The sequence below is a fragment of the Alosa pseudoharengus genome, unplaced genomic scaffold, assembly GCF_046254945.1.
Source record: "Alosa pseudoharengus isolate Yale_2024_CS ecotype anadromous, Long Island Sound unplaced genomic scaffold, YU_APseudo_1.1 YU_APseudo_1.1_scf_15, whole genome shotgun sequence".
Taxonomy (NCBI): Eukaryota; Metazoa; Chordata; class Actinopteri; order Clupeiformes; family Clupeidae; genus Alosa; species Alosa pseudoharengus.
Genome location: NW_027468620.1, coordinates 40330263 through 40352266, shown reverse-complemented (window position 1 = coordinate 40352266; position 22004 = coordinate 40330263). Strand labels below are relative to the sequence as shown.

Here is a 22004-nt window from a genome sequence, read left to right as displayed (position 1 = left end):
GAAAAAACACTTTTTTATAGATGGTTATGAGGAGCAATGTGAGAGAAATTTGATGATCATTGATCGTTGTTTTGGGACGTTAAGCCTTTTCCATAGGCGTCAGTGAAGGAGATTGAAGAATGACCATTTTTTTATACGAAATTATTTCTTAACTACAAAAACTCAGTGTCTAAAAACTCAGTGTCATTCAGACTCAACCCTCTTGTTGTTTTATTATCTTTTTCGTTGTCGTTTGAACGTTGGCAAGCAGGCATGTTGCGGTTGCAATTTAAGTGAAATTTCTACTGTAGGCCTACAACATGCTGTTAGGCTGGGCTACTGTCAATGTACTTGTACAGGTAAATGTTCAACAATTGCTGGTGTACAGGTTATATAATCAATTAGCTAAATCATTTGTCCAACTGTTTAAACATTTTTTCGTGCTACATTCAAACGCAAAAGGTGCCCATACAAAAATGTGATATATGGCAATATATGAACATATATGTCAAATAACAGGGACTTATAATTTTACTTATATGGACATATATGTGATTCAAATATTTATGTCAAACATATATTCAAAGCTATATGTCCATACATGCATACAAAATATTTTAATTTCCCATATAAGATGCTAAATATCTTCATATACTAGATCCAATTATTTGTTTTCCAAATATATGGAGAAGTTTATGTGTGAATATGTGACAGACTTATATGTAGTCTCCATATATGGTGGCATACATATCCATACACTAGATTCCACTACTTATTTTCTAATTATATGGAGAACTTTATGTGTGAATATGTGGCAGACATATTTGTAGTCTCCATATATGGTGGCATACATATCCATGAGATTACATTACTTATTTTCCAAATGGAGAACAGTGTGAATATATTTGTTTATGTCTTGGCGTCACAGATATGGTGTCGACTATGCTGCCTTATGTGTCAATGTTTTGTGTGGAGTGCTTTGGGTTGCACTATGTGCATGAAAAATGTGAGGCCAAAGCTACTTTAAATATAACGGATGCTTATCGCATCTTGATATGCGCATGCGCACACAGCAATACCCATCCCCCACCCTGGACTGACGTTTGAACTCCAACCATGGTGACTTTCAACAGTCACTTTTTGTCATGCATCCGACTGTGTAAGCCGTACAAACTCTGCTGTCATCATATCCAAGGTAAGAAAGCCTTTAGTAAACGGGAATTAGTAAGAAAATATTGTTTTTATAATGTAATGTTAACCAAATCTGTTTGTTAACAGTCTAACCATCATGTTAGAATTAGCTAACGTTAATGTTACCAATTAGCTATCGATAACGTTAGCGAGCTAATATTGCTAACGTTAGCGATGTTAGCTGTTAATGTTAACTTTTCCATTATGTGGAATATCTAGAATGGTAGTTAACATCATATCCAACAACAAGCCTGTCTGAGATGTCGTTATGAATATAAGTTTTAGTTTGAATGAAATATCAGGTGGGAGTAAGTTAGCTAACCTAGCTATAGCAGCTAACTTATATTTAAAGTGGCTGCTAATAACCATGCAGGCTAACGTGAATGTTAGTAGACCTAAATGGATCTTTAGTTTGTGAAGGGTAGTGTTAAGCCATCCTTACAACAGAAGACTTTGAAGATTTGGGAAAGATTCTTGAAAGATAGTCTTTTGAGTAAAGCTTGAATGGGGGACATTAGTTAAAAGACTCCAATCTTTCAAGAATCTTTCCCAAATCTTGTCAAAGTATTCTGATGTATGGATCATTAGGCTACATGTTCTTCATCTCATAGCCCTTATTTAAGCTTACTTGTGCCAAGGTGTGTGTTTATTATTAAAGATGCGTGTGAAGGTCGTAGTGCTTCAGTGATGGTCTTTTCATGTTCTGTGTGTTTTACAGCATATTAATCTTCTCTGTTCCCTGTTTGCAGGTGGTGATTTGTGAGGACTGCTGCCCTGAGAACACTGAGTGCATCATATGCCAAATCAATGTGTTCCACTTCCATAAAGGGGAAGCAAGTTTCTACCTGGAGAGTGTACTCACTGTTTGTGTGGAAAAACTAAACTTTAATAAAAGGTTAAACAAATATTTTGTGTGTTTTCTTTGGAACATCAACTATGTTATATTTCTGATACATATATTGTGACATTTCTATAAATGTGACATAGCAGAACATTACATATATGTTTGCAATATATTTACCTTATATGAGTGCAAATATATTGGTATCCCTAGTATGCATACAAATACATAACTTATCATATATTAACATATATGCAACTGACATATATTTGTAATATATTTGTATATCTGGGAAAATATGTGACATATAAAAACGGCCAATTTTGCTATATTTTGAAATATATTTGACATGTATGTGTATATATGTGACCTATATGTGTGAGGCATACATTGACATATAAATCATATATGTGATTGACATATATTGCCATATACCACATTTGTGTATGCTTTGATATATTTTTCGTTTGAACGTCGGCAAGCAGGCATGCTTTGGTTGCAATGAATGAGGATAATTGCTTTTTTTTTGCATTATTTTGAATGACTCGCTCCAGTCTCAACAGCATGTACTTTTTCCACACGCTCTAACACACATAGGCCTATCCCCTCTCGCTTTCTCTCTCTCCATCCCTGCACACGGTGCTTTCTTAAAGGAGCTGCACCGTTTTACAACAATTGCATCTACATTTTCATATTAGAATGTTTTGTCAAGTGTAAGCTTAAACTACCGTGATCAATTTAAGTTCCCGTGCCCCCGCTGCGTCATGGAAGCAGTAAGTCAGTCGCATCAAAAATAGTAGTGGCACCCAAGTGACACCTTGTGGTTGTTTGTGTCAACTGCAGTTTGTGCCATTTCTGCTGAGAAAATGGGGTGCGTGATTCATGAAGGAACCCATCCAAACTTAACGGGGACCCACTGTAAATTGAGGACCGCAACACACACGAGCTGCACCTCTCACAGAAGAAACACGCTACAACTACATGCCTTTTTAAGTTGATATTTAATTGGTTTGTTTTGTTCATTTTTCCGTTCGCTGGCACGCTGCAGGGGGGGACTGCGCATTGCTCCGAAGCCCCTTTGGTCTGACTCGTCAATAATCCAAAAATGTCCCTTTGGGTCTACAGCCCAGTATAGTTTGATATCTCTTTGTTCCATTAAAATTAATTCCATTCTTCCGACAGCTCAACCAAAGGCTATTTTAGATCACCTCCTTCACTGTTACATACAAGACTTAAGTCTCTCAATTAAATCAATTAAACATGACTATATCGCACTGGGCTCCGCACTGCGCCTCTGTGCAAAGAACTTCAGTTCGCGGCGCCCCCTCTCCTTCCCTCATCACAAACAAAGTGTGGGCACGGAGCAACAACAACCCGCGCCTTGCCGTGCGGCTGCAGTCTACTTGGAAGCAGCGGGGAACATAGGACCCTTTTTTCAAAAAACAGGGTCCTATGTCACCCGGGGAACATAGGGATGACCCCCAGACAAATTGGGGGGTCCCCAGTCCAAATATGATTGTTTTGGGGGGTCACGGCCTAAAAAGGTTGAGAACCACTTTACTAGATGGCAGCCATCTTGCATTTCGCGGTCAAAACAAAGTTGTAATATCAAAATGGTGTCAGATTTGGAATCCTCATGGTTGACTTGTATGAAAAAGTGCCTTCATACATGATTCTAGGTCATCCAGATCAAAAGTTATTTTTTAGAGATGGCGCCGGGCGCCATTTTGAATTTGGCTCTCTAGCAAAAAATGCCGGGATTTTTGTGAGGGACATGGGGGCTAAATCTTTTCTAAAGGGTCCATAGAGGTCAAATCAATCATCAAAACATTGTTGCCAGAGGATGGTCCTCACATTATGACCCGACTACTACTTCAGTATTCTTTCACTTTGTCAGAATCATTCAACTGAGTTTGGCTCAGTTGATCAGAATTCGACACAACAAACTGTTTAATGAAACTCTATAATGTTGGTTATTCATTGAATCACTCATTTGCCAAAGTTTATTTGAATTGAAATATTTTTAAAATACGTTCACAGTAAAATTTTATGCACACGATTTATTTAGAGTAATTCATCACAGAGTATGTAATTAATTACATAAATTACATAGTAAATTATATATATATATATATATATATATATATATATATATATATATATATATATATATATATATATATATATATATATATATATATTAAAAAGTTTGTGTCCTCCGGGAAAAGACATATTTTTACATATAAATGCATTGAAGTGGTATAAGAGAACCGTTGAGGAGTTGTCCATGTGCTCCAGACCTTTTCTCTCCCATGACTCTTCGGAACCACCTCTGGGTTAAAGTGTAACTCCGGAGTAAAAACAACCTAGGGTCTATTTACGGTAGTTAACAAGTTGAAATCAGTGGGCGTGTTCGACTGCTTCCAGTGTTGTGTAGACCTGGCTCAGCGCTGCAAGATCGAACGCGCCTGCTGATTTGACACAACTGGAACACAAAGCCAGGCCATTTCTTTCCTTCAGAAACAGGTCTTGTTATAACCTCTCTGTATACTTTTCAAGTTTACAATACTTCAGTTATGTCTGTAGGGACCCTCACCACACTACCACAGAAGTGTAATTATATTTTTTGTCAGTGATATAAAATAGCATTTATTTTTGGATGTGGCCCCCTTAGCTTTCACTATAAGCCCATTCAGTCTTGCTCAAAACTCAACTAATTAACGTAATTTTGCTCTCAATCAAATGTTTAAACTTGTTAACTACCGTAAATAGACCCTAGGTTGTTTTTACTCCGGAGTTACACTTTAAGAATAAGTATAATTTACAAGAATTGAAAAAGAAAAGCAAACAAGACATGGACTATTTCACAGCTAATCTACACCGTCTGTTGTGCACCAGAGAAATGCAGATGATGGTGCCTACAACAAAGATCAAAATATTTACAGACAAAAGCAAATAATTAATCCAGGAAAGAGAGGACGATGTTGTCAGATTTGATGTGGGAGGTCCTGCCAACAGAAAAAAAGGAAAGTCAAGAAAACATTACTCAGGTCCACTGAGTGAGTTGAGACTGCACATTTTTGTTAGCAAAAAAATATTATGCCAGATGCTGTATCCTAACGATTTAAGGCGAGACACTACAGGTGAATAGGGTAACATTTTTAACTAGCAGATATCACTATGAACCAGGGCTTTGAACCGGTTCAAGGAACGAAAACGAAAACCGGGAACTTTTTGTATTTTACAGGGAACAGAAACGAAACCGGAAACGTTATTATTTTTTATGTTCTGGAACAGGAACACTTATTTAAAATAATGGTAACCGGTTAATACGGGTTTTATTTCGTTCCTCAAAGTTTTCGTTGCCTAATTAACTAAAAAAAAAAAAAGTCATTATTTTCCTGCGCACGTTACCATGAAGGCTGAGGTTCACTTCCTGTGTGACATCACATCAGACATTCGCTGACTGAATGGAGAGAGAGCGATGGATTACAAAGTCTCCACTCCACATCTTAAATAAGAGGTGAATTACGATCCATCGTTAATTAAAACGCTCATTCCAAACACAATATCAATAGCTATATTTGTCGACTCCACGTTAATAATGGACTAGCGAACATTAGGCCCAGGCGCGCCTGCAGGTGTACGTCCGTACGCACTGTGCGTACCATCAAGCTACTCAACAACAGAACATTTCCCTTGTGTGTGTGTATTCACACCAAATTGGCCTACCATACCTTCCCAAGTATGCACAGTATCCCTTTAGCTGCATGCCATTGGGCTATTTACCATCTATTACGTAAAGTTAGTGAACACGTTATCAAAATTAACGTGCACACATTTTGTTTGAGCAGGAGAGAGAATACGCACGCAGACACGCAATAGGCTACTTGTTTTCTTTTACTCGGCTATCTATATATGGTTATCAGCACACAATGTTGAGCTAATTCACCAACTCAATACTCATCATGGATATCACAAGTTTAAACAACGAAAACAGAAAGGATGGAGGCAGCAAAGCTAGGAGTTATTCCAGATGGGCAAGGTAGGCAATTGGTGTGCTTGTCAGAACGTTAGACTGCGCTAAAGCCAGACGTCACGTTACGCTAGAACAAAACTAAAGGTAACTTTAGCCTGTATAGGGCTGTATCAAGTTGTCCAAATGAATAGGTCATTGTAGACATTGTCGTTGTATTATTGCATGTGGATGTTGTTATGCTATGTAGGGTACTTTTTTGCTGACCAATGCACGGACCTAAAACGGACAAATATTGTTCACGAGTGATTTTTTTTGAGGGGGGGGGTGATGGGTGTGTGTACCATAGCATTAATTCCTGCAGGCGCCCCTGATTAGGCCTGGCCTTTCCCCCGACGACAGTTGCAATTTGTTGTTGCCCGAGTGACATAACCATGTGTCTTAATGTCGTTACGTTTGTGTGGAAATTTTCTCTTTTAACAATAAACTACACATTTGAAATAATTGTAGGCCTATTTAATTATTATTATTATTATTAATAATATAATATTATGTAATAATGGTTGTAATATTATTACATTTGGTTTAAGCTGGATGAGAAAGATGTGACATAATTCTATAGCATTAAACAGCTGACAGGAACGAAATTAACCGTTCCGGGAACAGTATTTTTTTGTTCTAACCGGTTCGGGAACGTCAATTTATTGGTGGAACTCATAACCGGAAACGTTATAATTCCGTTTCTGTTAGGAAAGAACCGATTGGGGAAAAAAAATCGGTTCAAAGCCCTGCTATGAACGCATGGAGCATTTGTAGGGTGACCAGACGTCCTCTTTTGCCCGGACATGTCCTCTTTTTGAAACCTAAAAATGTGTCCGGGCGGAATTTCAAAGTCGTCCGGGATTTTGTTTATTCTAGCCTCAAACGTGTTTACAGCAAATTTGCATTGCTCTCTCTTTCATTCATGTTTCATTCATGGATAGCCTATATGTCTTTCATTCACATACTAGTCACGCCCTCCCCCTACAGTTCGCTTTGCATTGAGTGGAAAGTGTAGGGTGTTGAGCCTGACCTACCGTCATTGGTCGATAGTAATCTCAAACATTTGATTGGTCAGTCAGCACCTCAATAGCGCAAACTTCCTTGTTTAGTGTAAGTTCACTGACGAATTAAAAATTTCCATGTTTTTGTCTCGGTCGATATCAACATGAAGCTGAGTGCCTGACATGACAGAGTTTTTACATGACCTTAACATTACGTCTCCAAAAACATTTTGATGGCACATCAACTCATAACCATAGACTGTAAAAAATATAACATGACGAACACTTCTGCCATTGTCTGAGCGGCCTTCTCTGGACGATTGCCGACCTAGCAACTTTCTAGCTTTGGGTAGGAAACTGCACTTTGGTTATCCCTTTAAACTGCCTTTAAGGGATAGCCTGCACACTGACAACAGCAGATGTCAATAATCCTCTATCTAGGCTACTGTAGCCTATATGCAGGTGAATTAAATATGTTGGCATAACATAAGGGATAGATGTGGGCCTATTTCTTTACAAAAAAAATATCTAATAATAATGGATTGAAAAGAGGTAGGCCTAATAATAGACCAGACATGATTGAATAGATATAAGAAAATGGACAACATATCCACATCAGTCCCCATCAACACAACTGTTTTCACAGGTCAGGATTATTAAGCTCTAAAAACAGATTGTTCAAAATTATAGAGCTAGGCTACTGTAAAAGATTCAGTTTGTATTTTCAGAAACACCTTGGATCAAATTTAGAGATATGCAACATTAAAGATGGGTTGCCATCCAAATATATCTTGCGCGTATAGAGCTCGCTTTTATTGTAATTATTGTTTTTGCACATTGAAAACTTTCAAGTGTTCAAAATAGTCTTTTGAGGCAGTGTTTTTCTGTATAGCGTTGGGCCGGCCAATCAAGCTCATTATCATACATAGTCACCATGGTGACCCCCGCCCCCCCCCCCCCCCCCACTGAAGTGTCCTCTTTTTCACAAACCCAAATCTGGTCACCCTAGCATTTGGAACCAGCTCCGTGCACGAAAATCCGTGTTGGGCACAAGCTCTCATGCGCGTACATGTTGGTGGGCGGGTACCTATCCAGCGGCTACAGCCAAACGGGCGACCCCACTCGGACTCCACGCCACATTAGGGCTCGGATCCAGCGCCAGTCAGCTCTGACCATGCGCCAAGTTCCAAAGCTGGAAATGATGCATGGACCAACGTCGATTTTTATTGGATATTCTGTAAAAAGAGAGTTGTCCTCCCGTTCAGAGGGTGGCAATAATGCACATACCTTGTTTGCTACGTAACAGGAAGAAGAAAAAGTTGCTCGGTAACGCGACTGGAGTCGCCCTGAAGCGCAACTTAATTTCATTGGTTAACAGCGGCTCTAATGAATAGCGTTCTGCCTGCCATCCTGCTGTTGCAATACTTGTCTAGGGCTGTCACTTTTTATTCGATATTAGAATATGCAGTCGAACATGTTGTGAAATATCTGTAGTCGAACAAACTATTCGGTTTTTAGTGCCATGTGTAGCGCAGTTTTACAGTCTATGATTACTTTGTTTTTTATTCTATTGTTTGCCATCTCATCCAGTAGTAGGTGCTCTAAACGTATAGCGTTGGCCCATGACCAAATCAAGCCAATAATAGCCAGTAGCCACAATAATGACTGGAGCCAGAGCCCTCAATAGCCACCCTGTTTCGAAAATGGAAGATAACGCACAGAACAGCCAGTCTGAGCGGACAATTATGTCCACAACTCATGGTAATACTTTGTGTTCTACACCGTAGATGGTAAATTAACCGTTCCACGACATCCAATCTTCGCGCTCACCTGTCGAGTTACCATCCAAATGAGGCAGCGGTGTCAGAGGCACAGACAGCCAGAGCATCGCCAGGCGTCCAACATTGTATGATTGCACACTTTCTGTAAATCCTCAAATTATGTCCGGGGTCTGCTATTTACTTAGGCTGTGCAAAGCACAGGTATTTATTTGGGGCAGGCTTGTATGTGAGGCAGACCTTTATTTCTTACATTGTGCGTTTTATTGTGAGACATGCGTTTCGTTTGGAGCGGCATACCAGGCTATCAAAAGCAGATGATTTTCGGTTTGGTTTGGGATTTAATTGACTTTAGGACTGTTTTATTATATAGCTAAGTGTTGAGACTGATGGGCACTTAAATATAGGGGGTATTTGATGGCTCACTGTGAAGTTTCATGTAGTTGAAAAAGTGTCGGAATTTTCAGGTGTTTATTGCAAGACAAGGCAGCCGCTTTCACTCATTCATTGAACGTGCGTGTGCTCTAATGGAAACCTTATTGTGTAGCCAATCCAGATAACAATTTCCTTTGGGCCGGATCCGCATAAAAGCCTTTAGATCCGCATGTAGCGGACATACGGTATCTGAATGTGGGCCAGGTCTGCTCCTGATAGAGGTTTCAGCTCTGCTAGTAATGCTGTTTTATCACCGGTTTACAGATTTGTCCCAGGTCCGATTTCCGCAACTCAACTGGAAGTCAGGAGATGCGTTTAAAATACAAAACACTGATTTGGCCCAAACCTGTGATACGGATATGAGCCAAAGGACCATTTTTTCACAGCAGACCCAGGTGGTAATGATATTAATTAAGGTGCTGATTCTGCTAAATTGACTGTCCTTTCCCTACTTCAATGTCAACTGGCTGCTAAAGAAAAAAAGGTATTTTGGAATGGCCCAAATTTAGTGCATCCCCATGGTTTCTATGTTCCCATGGCCACTTCATTTCTACAGTAAGGATGGAAATGAAGATATAGTTTGCTCAGTATTGATTAAATGCTTGTTTCATTATTTGTATTATTACCTAGCATGGTAAAAGTAGTAAATTGTTGTTTGTGTCAGATCTAACAGTGCTGAGACAACCCCATATTCTTGCCACGCATGCAGAAGCATGAGCAGTGACGTTAATCAAGGATCTTTGCTTTGCTCACAGTCACTATCAATCTTTTGACATGATTAGCCAGTCTGCGGTTGGACTAGGATGCAGCCCAACTTTTCAAGGTAGGTTATCTGCTTTTTATCTCTTTGTTGGTTTATTCAGAGACAACAACAAGCAGCCGAGCGATTGATAACTTTACTGTAAGGTTAAACTATGCTATTATTTTCCAGCAATATAGTAGCTTATTAGCTTACAGTGGGCAAAACAGCCATCACAATAACTCATTCAGTCACTTCCCAGGGATATCGGTGAACATTTGAGAAAGACCTTAGTTTGTCATCTAACGTCCATGATCAGTCATACTGATAACGTTATTTTTCAAGCTGACGCAAGTTAATAACATTCACACCACATATTTAAATGTGTAGTTAACATTAGGTAGGCTGTGAAGTTTATTGCACACATATATTTAATTAATTGGTATTGTCTAGTGGTGTTGAGTGCCTGATTAGATGCTTTGTAATGTTGTACATTTGTCTGACTAACTTTATTGTAACTTTCCTTTTTGCAGGTAAGATATGGGTGATGGCTGAATGTACTGGAGGTGGCGGCAAGGTGGTCTCCATGGTCTACATTAGTCTGCAAGCAAGGGAATGCCTACGTGAAGTGGTTTGGCTGGAGTGGTCTGAGGTGGCATGTCCTCCCCCTTTCTCCAAGTCCCCTGACATCCATCTCCCTGACATCACCCACCGTCACTGGATCAACCTGAAGCCCCTTATACATGGGACATGGCACAGCACCACTACGTTCTGAAAACACATGACTTTCAATAACTTGCGTGGCACCAAGAAAGGTCTGCCGCTGCTCAGAACATCCCTTTGTTTCTATTTTCTTTATTGATGTCACCCAAACTTCAACTTTCTGTATGCCCCTGAACTCACACAAATTGTAAATTGCAATGCGCCATTTAACCAGTGGTGTAGTCTAGTTAGTTAGTTGTAGTGGTGGGTATACTGTGAGCAACCCCAAATGTTATTAAATACGTATCCTTGCCTATTTTAAATGGGTATACTGATGATGATGATGCTTTTTAAATGGGTTTACTGTGTAGTCCTGTGTATCACGTAGACTGTACCATACCACGGTCATTTAACTGCCTTGGTATTTAAGTCAGAGGCCATTGCTTAGTATTTAACTGTAGCCTACACAAAGATGTAGACATTACAAGAATATTAATATCAGAATAATTATTGGTTGATACTAAATCAATATTGAATGTTTTTTTTATTTCTTTTGTGTGATATATCATTCAGAATGCTGCAACATGACTGGTCTTCAATCAGCCAAAGAGGACACATCGTAACTTCTCTCCTAGTTACTCTCCATTGGCTCCCTACAGTAGCCAGAATTAAATTTAAATCTCTCACTTTGGCCTATAGGACACTGACTAGATCTGCTCCTTGTTATTTTAATTCAATGATCAAGATATACATCCCCAACCGCCCACTGCGGTCTTCTGATGAGCGTCTGTTGTGTCGACCAGTCTTAAACGCTAGGTCAAATTCAAGACTCTTCCTCAGTGGTTCCATGTTAGTGGAATGAGTTGCCCAGTGCTCTTTGTTCTTGTGATAGTTTTTGGTCTTTTAAGCACTTCTTATACATTATGTTTTGTATGCAGTAGTACTGTTTTATTTTCATTATAGGCTGTTGATTAACATTGTTTATTATTGATATTCTCCTTAATGTAGTCTTACCATGTTTTTGTTATTATATTATTGATTGAATGGGCATTATCATTTATTATTGCTTTCCCCCCTCATTTTCATTGTTTATTTCATTAGGCTATTGATTGATCCCTGTTTTAAGTATTATATTGTTTTCTATTTGTTAAGGGTAAACATAACCATCATCATCATAATGTGGTATTTTCTTATGCACTTGAAACAAAGAATAAAAATGTTTCTTTAAACGTAGTACCACTTTAAACACATCACACACTGAACAGCAAAGTAGTTTCCTGATTATGTGTAAAATGTTTACAGAGTATCCTGATGTAGTAGGTCCATGTTCTCATATTTTTACAGCTGACTTGAAGGCTGTATTACATTTTTGATTTATAATGGAGCACCCTCTCTGGTGAAAGACTAGCAAGCATGTGGTAGAGGCATACGATTACAGACATATTGAGAGAGCCTATCAATGAGTTGTTACAGTTTTCAATTTAGACGTATTATTTTGAAATGATGTACGTCTACGGGAGGATTTACACATCACTGGCAAGACCTGATCAAATCATACCAATGCAAAATGCTTCTCCAGCAGTGCAATCGCAGGTAACAACGATACCTTAAGGCATTTTCAGATACCGCTGTTCTGAGCATACTAAGCAAATTGGCCATTTGTAACTTTGAATCCCTCCTCACGTTAAGCTATGGTCCAATAATGTGTTCACTAAAACACAAGTAACGTTATTTGTCGGGCTGATTCATAAATGGGCATACCGAGGTTGTCGACCTAGCAGGCTAGGTGGCGTTTATTGCCATTCGCAAAACTAAGCAAGAGTTAACGTTAATGAAACTTAACATCGCCTTCTCCAGTGACAAAGTGTATTCAAATGAAGTTGCAACGATGATGGCGGCAAACGCTGGTTACGTTATACCATTTGAAACAAGTAGGATTGTAAATGATGGTGACTATGGCTAACGTCACTTCGGATCAATATAGCAGAGCCCTTTTACTTTACCTATCAACTGGCTAATGCTAGCATGATGTAGCATGCTATGAGCTAATATACTTAGCATCTACGAAAGAACAGCACATATCTTTTTTCACAAAGAATCGGTCACAACTAACAACGATGTCTCTTACAAACAACTACACAATGTATGACTTATCAATATGTATTTAGTCAGACTGTGATAAGATATAGCCTAATGATAACAGCAACACTTATTTAGGTTAGATTATGTGTCGAAATCAGGTGTCGTTAAAATAAGTGAGCGATGACGTGGTAGTGTCTGCAGCCTAGACGGTAAAACATCATGGACAAAGCGTCGTGTCTGCAGCCAGCCAGCTGTCAATCATAGGTGTAAACACGCCCTTTTTAGATTTGTTAATATAACATTAAAAAAAATAATTTCAGCGAGAAAAGAAAAATTGTGTGTATTGAAGCATCTTGAAAACTATTTTTTCGAATAAAAAGTTGTTGATACAAAAATAGTTTTAGGTGAGAAAAGTGACACGGAAAGTTGGCTACTTGGCCATTGAAATACATGGGGATGGGCGGAGTTACACATTGTACTGCAGCCAGCCACCAGGGGGCTCTGGACTAACGCTCGCATCACTCTTAACAGACGGCACACTGTCCAGTTCTATATATACAGTCTATGGTGAAAACAGACCAAAATCGTACAATGTAAGGCCGCCATTAGTGGTAGGGAATACGTTCGTATTTCAAGTGACAAAATGAAGGTATGACTAAAGTTTAGCTGACGATAGAACATCCTACTCGACTGTGATTTCGTTCGTGACACTCCTGTTAATAGGCTAAACTAGAAAGAGCTAAAATAACACACCAACCTTATTTGTGCCTTTTATTCACATTTGCTTAAAGATTTCATAAGTATATAAGCCCTTTCGCTCCCTACGTTGATGTATTCCAAGCGGTCTGCTTCGGGGGCGGGGACGTAGTAATTGAAACACCATGCCTGTGTAACATAATCGCTCTCAGGAACGCCCTGTTCGGCTGGTTGGTTCGGCGGCGAACTGCCGAAGTAAACGAGGGCGAATCAACCTATAGGTGGGTCGGTCGCGAACGAACTAGTTCCTTTGAACGGGTCTTTAAAATGAACGACCTGAACTGGTTCGCCTTTCCAGTTCTTGTTCGTTCTTTCGTTCGTCGCTGAATCACACTGACCTAGTGCTGCTGTGAATGCCTATGGCCCAGCTTCCTAAGGCGAGACCCAAACTAATCGTATGCTGTTATCTGTATTGTTTCTAAAACGTTCTCATCGAATTAGCCAATGAGAGGCATGAAAGCATAGCAACCGTTTCCATGAAAAAAAACAAATGGGCTAGTGAGACTAGTGGGAGAGCATACGTTAAAAAATAACGATAATGGTTTACATTAACAACTCCATTTTGCATTTTAATATTGGCATTTACATTTAAATATCTGTCTAATGGTAAATGCATGCTGTCTTTGTATTTTCTGTGTCATGGCAGGTTAAAGGTGCGATTTGTAGGATTGTAACCGAACGTTCTGTAGGCCAAAATCAAAACACTGGTGAACGTTCTCAAGACCACCAGACGCGAGCCTCTTCTGGGTTGCCAGATGTAATGAAGACTTAGCTAACGTTAGTTGACCTGCAGCTGCTTTAACGTTTCTCCAACCATGACCCAGCTACACATTACGGAAACAGTGAAAACAAAAAATACCTCTCTAACCAACGAAACATATATAGCTGAAGTTAGCGATGCAGATGAAGTTTAGCCTAGGCTACCTGTTGTGGAGAAATATGGCCAGCTGCGTCAGACTTGATATTCTTCGTTTGACGAAAACGTCACCATATCAGGAAGCTCCTCCGATGTCCACTTAATTTGTTTCTTGTTTTAATTTTTGGAAATGTGCATGCCTCTCGTAGGCGTTCATGACTACAACTGACAGCTGTTGACAGTTGGCCTTTGCTAATTTGGCAACCCAAATAGGAGGACGCGCTAGCCCATTATTAATAGGGGAGAACTGGTACAATTGTACGCTATTCTAGAATTAATCGTTCAAAACATAAACGAAAATTCCAAGAGATTCCGCCCCGTAACTCTTTTTTTCATGGGTTTTACGGGGTTTTACGGGTTAGAGCAGGGGTCTCAAACTCAAATGAGCTGGGGGCCAATTCTGCTAACGTCATCTGATTGGAGGGCCGGCTATTTCTGAAAATGCAATGTTCTTTTTTTCAAATACCACACAAAACTGCAAACATAAAGTGCAAGTGTTTTTATCTAGTTTTAGACACCTGTGCTAGCAACCTTAGCTTATAAATAAAATAATGATAAAATAAATATTAATACAAATTATAAAACAAATGAAAAACATAAAAACAGGTATGTGTGTGAAATATTTTCCTCTCATAACTTTTTTAAACCTGGCAAACTATAGGCGTCAGGGTTAAGAAAGCAACACCATTGGATTTTTATATCAAAATTTCAAAAGGCCATGGCTTGAAAGTGGTCAGAGATAAAGTCCTACTGTAAATGTAAAAATCTTTGACTAAAACAAAAGTTTATGAAGGGGGTAAATTTACCCATCTAATTTGCCACTGGATGGCAAGCACCTCAAATTATGCACTTTTCAGTAAATACTGGATGAACATATTTGAGCAGGTTTACTTTCCTTTTTTCATATTACCCACATAACAAATTAACAGGAAAACACCTACGATGTATACCAACACCTAAGATGTATATGGTTTCTAAACCACAAGGCCTACAATAAAGTATTCTGGTCAAATCAGTTCCTATCGCGGGTAATCTGACTACCCAGAAGTTCGCATCATATTGCGGGTGACTTTGTAGTTTAGAGCCCTATTTCTACTAGCCCTGCTGTCTGTACCACGTCCATTACGGACACTATCATCACGATTACCACTGCAACCTCCAAGCTATGTTGGGCAGAGGGTCGCAATAAGCATGGTATGCTTAGTGGACACCGTCGTATACACGCAGACGCACCTCCATTCAATAGACGATCGATCATAATCTCCAAAAGGATATTCTCCTTCAGATTTAAAATAGATGAATAACATAGCCTACCTAAGACTTCATCACACGTAAACGTTTTTCAACATTTGGTGTAGGCCTATTTCTGCTTAATTTCTGCTTCAATTTATGCAACACTATGGCCTGCATCGCTTCCGCGTCATTACAAATGCACGTCTTTGTGTTTCTCGCTAATACAAGTATTTCCTGAAAACTTTGCGCACCGATTTTGGGTTTCAATGAAGCTCTGGATGTCTAGCACATAGTGGAGCAGAGTAGCCTACAAATGAGATTTGTCACCGTACTTGGAACTATCGTCTATTTTAATCAGTATCGTTGTTTGTCGCAATTAAAAAGTCTCAAGGGCCGGATTACATTATTATTTTGACATACGTCGCGGGCCGGACGCGGGCCGGGTGTTTGAGACCCCTGGGTTAGAGTAATGCTGTCCAATAAGCCATTACTTCAATTCATCGTGTTTCCTTACTCTCTGACAACATATGGTGATCATTTTTGGAATGGTTACAGTTTATTTTCCATTATTTCCTACATACTGGACCTTTAATAAATGTCTCTTCAATCTGTCTCGTTCATTCGTTCGTTCGTTCTCACGCCAAGACTCCCCACCTGTTTCACTTCGGTCTGTCGTTCTCGTTAAGTCAGTCACTCGTTCTTGGCAGAAGAAGCAGAGTGATTATGGCTCTGTAGCCTTGGCAAAATGGGGACTTGAAACCTTTTCATCAATATAATCTTTCTGCCAAGCCTTTAAACATGTTTGTCGGCATAGCCTACTGGGTTTGTTCCTTTATGAATGAACACATTTTTAAAAAAGAAATTAGCTGATCTAGCCGTAGTCTACTCTATTTACCTTCAATATGTAATGTCAAGGTGAATGAACACATTAGCTACTGCTGTTTTGTCTAAAAGTACACATAATCATGAAGTTGCAGCTATATTTGCCGCTACAATTACAGTGTTGTGTTGACCGTTTTCACAAACGAGGAGCTGAGAACCTGCATTCCATGACTTTCATTTCACTGCTGAACTACGTTGTAGGCTACCGGAAATGCGAAAGAACGAACGATTCAGAACGAATCATCTTGGCGAACTGAACGACGCAAACTGTGTCATGAGAACGAATGACAAAATCCACCTCTAACCTATTCCAGACGGACTACTGTAGGGAAAAGAAATCGAGCGGAAGTACGTAGGCAGGTGGAGGCCAGGCTAGCAAACTAGCCCATAATCTCGAAATTGGCCAGTGCATGAAAAAACAATGTTTTAACCTGCCGTGTCTCGCCTTAAATATTTGAACATTAACAGATGACACAGGCAGATATTTAAAAAGTATCATTATTTCTTAATTGTACAATAGTCCTTTTATTAGCATTTATTTACATACCTTCTGTTTGAGTTGCATTGGAAATCTGAAGTATAGTTCCATTCCCCAAACGCTGTGTCAGCTGTCCATTAACCCGAAATGTTGCATCACACACAAGCTCATCCGTGTGGTTCATTGTAAGATTTGTCAGTGTGAGTTTAGAAAAGATATCTCTCTTCTCTATGCTGACATGATGTTCATAAGCTGCCACATCTATCAAATCTACTATTTCCCCCATATTTCTTTGGTCAAAAATGACCCAGTTCATATCATAACCCTCCACATCACTCTGGTCCGAGAGAATACTGCAGTGAATAACGGCCGTCTCTCCAACCATGTAGTGTGTCTTATCTGTCCACTGCTGCACCCACACTCTGGCCGACCCTGTGAGAATGAACCATCAGGACAGTTTCAGACATAATCGACTTAAAAAACATACAGCTCCTGAAGTCAAATACAGTCTGGAATACGATACAATTTTACAAACAGCATGCCTGGCTGCTTTGTTCAGTCTGCTTATCCAGTAATAAACCATAATAAACTGACAATGAATAATTGTAATACATCATTATTAATATTTCTGAAGTGTTCTTACCTGACAGACATAAACAGAAAAATAAACACATACTAATTTTGTTGCTCATTATGGTGTATAACAGCTGAAAGTGTGTACCAGTGATCTTTGTGAGCTAACAACCAGTCTTTAATGCACTCACTGTGCACAGAGAAATAGTTGCTGGGTATAACTCTGTTTCCTTTTACCTAGCAGACAGCTGCAGAAGAAAACCACTAGACCACATCCTGTACATCTTTGTCATTTTTGCAACATATTTTCATAGCACTATGTTGCAGTGTTTATGCAGTGTTTGTCCATTCATTTTGAATGGTCATATTTAAAAGCAGCAGAAGCAGTGAGAGGTCTAATGGCAAATTAAAACTGATGCCGGCAATTTGGACTCTGGTGCCTGCCCCGACTTATGTGGCCTCTGACCATATACAAAGTCCCAGTCTCAAAGGGCATCAGATTAGAGAGAGATTGGTAAACTCAGTAGCCAAGAAGTGGTTAGGTTTACCCAGATGCCTTACCAGCATAGGGTTTTATTGGAAAGGCATCATAGATCTTTCTCTGTCCAGCCTTTTGGAAGAATAGCTATAAAGTTGGATATGATGCATGATTATTAATTAATACACTTATTATATTATTAATATTAATACAATATTATCTCTAGACTATATTACATTTCAAGTACTGTATATAGTTACACCTAACTTAGTTAATATTGACCACTTTATGTACTTCATCTCACTTATGTCTAAAACAATCAGTTTTCCACCACTGGGTACCGGTCAGAAAGTGGTCTACCAGGTACAGTAGGAATAAATGTATTTCTTTATTTTTCTTAAACCCTACAAGAGGGCTACAAGAAAATTGTCTAAACGGTTCAAGTGTAATTGAGTATGGAAAAAGTGGTAAGCAAAATAATAAGAACTAGAAATTGTGATTCCATGGAATTACCAGTGCATGAAAATGTGATGTAAAATATCATACAGAGTAAAAACAGAATGCAGAGATAGTTACAATGGTGTTGCTAGGGTACATATGATGGTTGTTATGCTGGTTGCTAGGGTAATCATGGTGGTTGCTAGGTTGGCACTGTAGTGGTTGCTAGGCTAGGTTGTTCCTAGGGTAAATCTTATGGTTATGGGGACTATGGGTTAAGGAGAATAGCAATAATAAACAACAATGTCAATTCAACAAATAGCCTAATAAAATAAGCAATGAAAATGAGGGGAAAAGCAATAATAAACGATAGTGTCCATTCAATCAATAATATAAAAAACAATGACATGGTAAGACTATATTAATGAGAATATCAATAATAAACAATAATGTCAAATTAATCAACAGCCTAATGGAAATAAAACAATATTATACAAACCATAAGCGCTTAAAGAACTAAGTGCATGTTGAACAGGAATGTCTTTAGACCCCTCTTAAATGACCCAAAACTACCACAGAACGGAGAGCACTGGGCAACTCAGGTACTTCAAGGAAAAGAGTCTTGAATTAGATCTAGTGTTTATGACTGGTCGACATTAGCCTATAAATCTAGACGCACCCTAGCGGCGGCAAATTAATTTGCTCAGCCTGTACGTCTAGTAGCAAACCATAGGAATTTCTATTGGCTAAAAATAGTAGAATTAATACTTATGACTGAGCAGAGGACTTAGCTACTCTCAATGCTTCAGTCACAGACAGAAGAGCAGTTTCAGTAGAATGACCACTCTTGAAACCAGACTGCATAGGGTCTAGTAGATTATTCTGATGAAGAAAGTCACAAACTTGCTTAAAGACCACTTTCTCCAAAACCTTTGATAAGAAAGGAAGAAGGGAGACAGGTCTGTAGTTCTTCACCTCAGTTGGATTAAGTGTACTTTTCTTTAGCAGAGGTGTAACCCTAGCCTGTTTAAAAGAATAAGGAACTATTCCAGAACTGAGTGAAGCATTAAATACATGTGTGATTGCTGGTAGAACAGCGGGTGAGAGACTGTAGAAGAGTGGACGGGACAGGATCTAATGGGCATGATGTTGGACGACTTCGCTGAAGCAATTGAGAGACTGCTTCCTCATCAAGAGGAGAGAAAGAGTCCAATGATGCGGTCATACTAACACAAGGCAAAGCCCTCCTTATAGGAGCATCAAACTGAGCACTTATTTTAGCAACTTTTTCAGTGAAAAATGTTGCAAAGTCATCTGCTGACAGTGAACTAGTTGATGGTGGAGGATTGAGAAGAGATTTGAAAGTGGAAAAACGTTTTCTACTGTCAGTTGCACTCTCAATCTTGCTTTGATATAATGGCTTTTTTGCAAGTGTAACAGTGGATGAAAAGGATAATAGCAAAGACTGGTAGTTACTAAGATCATTTCCATCTCTGGATTTACGCCATTTCCTCTCAGCAGCTCTAAGTTCCTTTCGTACTGAGACTATACTGTTCGTCAGCCATGGATGGCGAGGTTTAGAACGAGTAGGTCTTGAGGAAAGAGGACATGCTGCATTCAGACAAGATGCCAGTGTAGAGCAGAGAGTCTCTGTAGCGTCATTAACCTCAAGTGCCAAGAATGAGCTAGGAGTAGGTAAAGCAGATGTTACTAATGTTGCAAAATGGTCCCTTGAGAGGCTTCTGAGATTACGCCGGAATTAAATTGTCGGAGGAGGAGCTGCTGGGTTATCCAGGAGACGCACAGAGAATCTGATAAAGTGATGATCCGATACATGTAATGGATTAACCAAAACATTGTCTGTATTACAGTTACGTATCAGAATTAAATCAAGATCTTTACCAGCCTTGTGAGTAGGAGGACTGTGGACACGTGTGATATTAAATGAGGAGAGTAAGGACAGGAAGTCAATTGAAGACGAGTTATCCAAATGAATATTAAAATCGCCAAGGATTAATAATGGGCATGCATCCATTGGAATAGCAGCTCATTCACAAAGTTCCCAAGTTGTCCTGGAGGGCGATAAATAACCACCAAGTATCATTTGTATGGCTCAGTTATCATGATGGCATGATATTCAAACGAGTTGTGGACTTGAGCAGTCAGCAACTGTGTAAACCTCCAATCATCAGAGACAAGAAAGCCTGTCCCGCCTCCTCTACCAGACTGGTATGCGAAAAAGCATAATTGGTCAACAACGCTGCAGGTGTGACAGTATTCTCTGGCCTAATCCACGTCTCTGTAAGCACAAGCAATTGAAGAGATAACTGTGAGGCCAGAGCAGGAATGAAGTCCGCTTTATTCACTGCAGATTGGCAATTCCACAACCCCACAGAAAAAGTAGGACAAGCCTGCTGAACTGATTGTTGCCTTTCAACACCAGTGCGCTTATTAACCTGACCGGATACAGGGATATGTTGAAGGCACATTATTAGAAGGATTGTCAGCTAACAAGAGTAAAGCTAACGTTAAGACAAGGTGAGACAAGAGTGAAACTTATCTGAGAGGTGCCTTGCTTGTGTCCTTGCTCGGTGGACTCGTCGCAGGTAGACACGATTCGTCTTGACACGAGTAAGTCTTCACACGAGTAAGTCTTGACACGAGGACGGCTGCACACGAGCGCTGACGCCTCCGCTGATGCTCCAGCACAATAAACACTTTAAATGCTAAAAGTCCTAATTGATCACGCGGTAAACCACCCCCTCTAAAAACTCACCACACCAAGGCCAGTGTAAGCGCAATTAAACAGACGGTCCGTAATGAAAACAATATCAACTACCATGACAACTACATAAACAAATGCCTTAACAAAACGAAACTCCCATACAATTACTATAAAACTTACAGCAAGTACGGACGCAGCTCCAGAAAAAACACGAGTTGAGTTCAGTAAAGCTAACGTTAAGAGTCTACTTAGTCCAGCTACACTTAACTACCACTACCACTATCAACTACCAATAACTAACATATGGTTGATACGGTGTTGCTAGCGTACTTATGGTGGTTGCTATGCAAAATAAAGTATAAGTGCCTTGCTCAAGGGCACTTCAGCCGTGCCTACTGGTCGGGGTTCGAACCGGCAACCCTCCGGTAACAAGTCCGAAGCGCTAACCAGTAGGCCACGGCTGCCCCAAGCAGTTGCTATGGTGGTTGCTAAGGTAATCATATTGGTTGCTATGGTGGTTGCTAGGTTGACATTATAGTGGTAGTTGCTAGGTTGTTGCTAGGATAATTCAGATGGTTGCTAGGTTGTCGCTATGCAAAATAAAGCGGCTACTATGATATTTGCTAGCGCAATCATGTTGGTTGCTACGGTGGTTGCTAGGGTATTTGACATGGTTGTTAGGCTGTTGCTAGGGTAGTTATGGCTATGCTGGTTGCTAGGTTTTAACTGTGAAAGTGGTTGCTAGGCTGTTTCTAGGGT

General features: G+C 39.6%; 1 long non-coding RNA gene across 1 annotated transcript; it reads right to left on the bottom strand.

Annotated features, from left to right (window-relative positions):
- Positions 1 to 4227: 4227 nt before the first annotated feature.
- LOC143124708 (uncharacterized) lies at positions 4228 to 17803 on the bottom strand. The gene is made up of 3 exons (XR_012987069.1): positions 17675 to 17803; positions 17101 to 17463; positions 4228 to 5019 (listed from the first exon to the last, which is right to left on the bottom strand). It is a non-coding gene; the product is annotated as an uncharacterized LOC143124708 (long non-coding RNA).
- Between the last annotated feature and the right edge of the window lie 4201 nt (positions 17804 to 22004).